A 5,017-nucleotide genomic window follows, 5' to 3' on the forward strand; every position below is an offset into this window, starting at 1 on the left:
GAAAATCACAAAAGCATCTGGGCTCAGTCATTTTGACTGTTGGTATGTAAATGAATGCATTTGGCTCCTGGAAACTGAAGGGAGAGGATGAGTCTCAAGAATATGTGTAACTGGCTTCTTTTGTCCTGGAGACATGTAGCTGGCCAGGCAAAGGGCTTAGATATCATTTATCATAAAAATTGTTATTTGTTAAATGTCCAATGTTCTATTATTTCAAGAATAAAAAAAAGGTAAATGATTTGCCTTTTCCTACCACCTAGTTTGATAAATTTGTTTGTTTGTTTGTTTTGCCATCCTGGGACTTGAATTCAGGGCCTGGCATTGTCCTTGAGCTTTGTCAAAGCTAGCCCTTTACCCACTTGAACCACAGCACCATTTTTTTTCCTGCGTATGTGCTACTGAGGAATTGAACCCAGGGCTTCAAGAATGCTAGGTAAACATTCTACCACTAGGCCACTCTCCCATCCCCACAATTTATTTTTATTTATTTATTTATTTATTTATTGCCAGTCCTGGGCTTAAGCTCAGGGCCTGAGCACTGTCCTTGGACTTTCTTAAGGCTAGAGCTCTATGACTTGAGCCTCAACACCACTTCTGGCTTTTTTCTATGTATGTGGTACCGAGGAATCAAACCTGGGTCTTCCATGCATGCTAGTCAAGTACTCTACCACTAGGCCAAACTCCCAGCCCCACAATCTTTTTAGACAGTCTCACTAAAGTCCAGACTGGCTGGCCTTGAATTCAGGATCTCTCCTGCCTCCATCTCCTAAGTGTTGGGATTATAGGTATATATCACCATGCAGAGCTAAGTAACCTCATTTTCTTTTTCCTGCTCTAAAAACATTTAATGTACCTAGCAAAAAGTGGTTTCAGATACAAGACAGTTCCTTGAAAAGCCATAAGAGATAGTACTCTGGGCCAGGCAGAAGCCCTGCCCTGACCACCATCCAGGGAGCCAAGTTGCTCAGGAAGGGGTCTAGACTTCCTCACTCTCTTGCTGGCTCTAATACAGGGACGGCACACTTGCCCCTCAATAGCCTCTATGAGGTTGGATGTGAAGCTCACCTGAGATTGGAGAGATGAAATGGCTTTAAGCCAGGCAGTGCTCTGCCAGTCTTCATGTGACAGTGGCAATGTTAAAGGCTAGCACACATCACAGGGTCCTCCTGACGGCCCTAGGGGATTCCTTTTCATGTCAGAATGAGACTGCACCAAGTCCTACCCTGCTCCTGGCAGAGCAGTAAAGATACAGATGGCATGTTATTATTAATCTGGTTTTATGCTGGGGCTATTTTGCATGCATCACCTCAAATAAGGCCAGCTAAACTTAGGACAGACCATTTTTAGAGAGTGTAACAGTGCTGCAGAACTCTAGCACTGCCTTAGGGGGAAATCAATGTTGCAGTGCTGCAGTCTAGTAAGGAAAGCATAAAACACAGTCCTTGCCCTTAAGGACAGGAAGGCCTTTCCTTCTGTCAAATATTTGGGGAAGTTCCCAAGATGGCTCTGCCAGTAGTCAAGTCTCCTATGGTCAAAGGCAGTTGGCTCTGTGCAGAATGGGCAGGCAGGTCTAAGGAAAACTGGACTTGAAATGTACCAAGATAAGGGTGGTCCAAAAGGTCTTTTGGCACAACAACAGTTTTCTTCACAGAACTGCCACCAACAGTGTGTGTATATGTGTGTGTGTGTATATATACACATACATATGTACATACATGTGTGTGTGTGTGTGTGTGTGTATTTTTTTTTTCCTTTCCAGGCAAGAAGCTTGTTTGAAGCCATTCCAGTTCAGAAAAAATCAGTATAATCACAGAATATACCTGAACATCACTCCATATCTGGACTGCTGAATAACACCCTGAATAAGAGATTTTAGTCTCTGCAAATAATCCTGGACAGGAAGCGATCCTAGGACAGGAAGGAAGACCCCACATAAGGACCACTTCTAAAGTGGGTCAACCTTGGGCAAAGGGAAATTTCAAAATCTCTCCTGTGGCCTTGAGAGAATTCTCACCCTGGATTTAAAATACCAGTTAGACATGAGTTGAAAGCAGAAGTTGAGATGGTAATATAGGCCTGTGATTTCAGCACTTGGGAGACTGAGGCAGAAGGATTCCAAGTTTTAAATCCAGCCTGGGTTACCTAGAGACATTGTTTCACACAACAGAAAAATGCAAGTCAGAGTTGAGCATCACCTGAGACAAGGTGAAATACAGACCCATCTAAGAATCCTGCCATGCAACGATGATGTGGCTTCCAAAGATACATGAGAACCGCTCTTTCCACCACAATCAGCACACACTCATCGTCACTTCATAAACCATGGGTAAGCAGGGAACGTCCTAACTTGGTCAGCTGGAGAGCTGAGACTACGGGTTCTGGGGGTCAGTAGTCAAATTTGGCCCCCACTGTCTTAAGTAAATAAAGGCCAAATGCATGTAAAGTGGATCTCTGGAGCCTCCGGGTTCTGGTCTTTTAATTTCTAGTTGGAAAATAGCTTTTCAAAAGCAAAAGGTAAGTAAGGATAGCCATGTTCTGAATAAGCTCTCTTTAGTCAGTGATGGAGTGCACACGTTAGTGGTTACCATGAATTAAATCTGGTAACATCACGGCTACCTTAGTTTGTCTAAGTACACTCCGTGATGCTGGCACAATGACCCAAGTGCCCCATTATTCACTAACACGACTATATTTCAAAGAAATAATCACATGCTCTCATGTTGAAATAGTTCTCATTTCCACGTCGGCTGAAACAAATTCCTTGACACAGTTAACTGTAGGAGTTGTACAAGTTGATACACAGCAGATACTAAGAATCTGCTGTGAGCTGGGCGCCCATGGCTTCTACCTCTAATCCTCGCTACTCAGGAGGCTGAGATCTGAGGGTAGTGATTAGAAGCCAGCCCAGGCAGAAAAGTCTGTGAGATTCTTATCTCCAATAAGCTACTCAGAAAAAAACTGGAAGTGGCATTGTGGCTCAAGTGGTAGAGCACTAGCCTTGAGCACAAAAAAGCTCAGGACAACGTCCAGGTAGGTTAAAGTCATTCTGGCACAATCTTAATAAAGTGTTTTTCTTCCCCACACGTACATCTAGTGTAGACATGTTGCTGGGATATGAAAATAATATTCAACATTCCCTTGTTACAATGCTGCTAAGTAACTCTGAAATTAATACCTGCCCTCCTGACCTCTCTAAAGGGTCTAAAAGTTTTTATGGCCTCCCCATCTGTCTCTAAGCCAAACAAGGACATCTGGAACACTTGTTGATTTCCCAAGACACTGTCATGAAATCACACCATCCCTAGAGCTCAGCAACGATTCTGTGAAAGTGCCCTCAGTGCATTGACTTGGACTGAAGAGCCAAGCACTTACGAAAGAAGTTCCCAATTTTTTTTTTTGCCTACTAAGTTCTGTTTCTATCTTTCCTTTTCTTTCTTTTTTTTTCATTCATCAAATATTTATTCCATATCCACTGTGTGCCTAGGTCAGAACTTGGTACTGTCTCTTTCAAGGCAAACAAGGGAATCCCTCTCATGGAAAGACATTCAAACTGTGGAGACAAATATTTTCAGATAGTGCTGAGTGCCAGGAAGTAGATAAATGGGAAGAGAATTCAGTAAGTGTAGGACAGAAAGAGGAGGTGAAAACTGAGCCTGAGAAGTCAGAGAGTCCTCATGCAAGAGCTGACAGCTCACTGGAGATAAAGGCGACAAGCAAAAAAGATCCCAGAGAAAAGTGCTCCAGGCACAAGAAAGAGACATGAAGCTTCTGAGGTAGACAAAAGGACTGAAGGCAAACTATGTGGCCAGCAAAGAACACAGAACCACAGATAAATGAGGCAAGAGAGGGGATAGGGCTTGAAGGCCTAGTACAATGCTTGTCATGATTCTAGTGAATTGAGAAGTTAGCTGTAAGCTGGGCTAAGGTAGAGGACACTGAGGTAGTTACTAAGGATTCTGTACCTATGTAGGGGCCAGATAGCTGCTTTCTAACATGACTTCTACTAACTCCATACCTCCTACCACAAGTATGCAGCTGGGATATTCAGTCCTAAGCTCGGGGAATTATGTTTATCCTCACAGGTTTTCATTCTTCAGACTCGGTCCATTTCCTCAGGCCATCAGAACCTGTGGACCTCAATACCTCAAATACTCACCACTTCCCTCTCCAGCTTTTCTTTAGAAGAGAAGGAATATGCACATGGATAAGAACGAACTAGAAGCCAGGCACGGTGGCTCACACCTGTAATCCTAGCTACTCAGGAAGCTGAGATCTGAGAATCAAGATTCTAAGCCAGCCCAGGTACTAAGAGATTCTTATCTCCAATTAACCACCAGAAAACCGAAAGTGGTGCTGTGGCTCAAGGGGTGGGGCAGTGGTCTTGAGTTGAAGAGCTCAAGGACAATGCCTAGGCCCAGAGTTCAAGTCCCACAACTGACAACAACAACAACAAAAAAAAGAATGAACTAGAAAACAGAGCTGACAGCTGAAAAAGCACTAGAAAAAAATGTTTAAACTAAGCCCTGAAGAGAGCCCAACAGGGTGGGGACACTCTTCACCTCAGCCCCTCGTCTCCAAGTCCTAGGACTCAGTGTGCCAAGGGAGGAAGGCAGGCCCGCAGTGGTCAGGACCTACAGCAACTCCACGCTGCTTTCTCATTAGCCTTTAGGCCCTACGCTGCAGATAGTTATCAGCTGCTGCTCTGTGCCAGGCACACTGCCCTCAACTGTTTTCAAGTTCAATGTCTCCTGCCCACAGAGATCAAGTTAGTAAGCATTTTCTCTACTCCAACTTTGTGAACTCCTGCAGTACATAGAACTATGTAGTTGGGTTAGTTATGAATGTTAAAAGGGCTCATTTAAAAGGTTCTTAGCTGGGGCAAGAGACCTTGAATTCAAACCTCAGTTCCGCAAAAAGAAAAAAAAGTTTATAAATAATGAAAAGGATTTATTAGAAATTAGTCTATTATTCAAAAGGCCACATAATTTTTCATTTAGAGGACACTTAATAAAATATA

This window comes from Megascapheus bottae, chromosome 5, assembly GCF_031878675.1.
Source record: "Megascapheus bottae isolate mThoBot1 chromosome 5, mThoBot2.hap1, whole genome shotgun sequence".
NCBI lineage: Eukaryota > Metazoa > Chordata > Mammalia > Rodentia > Geomyidae > Megascapheus > Megascapheus bottae.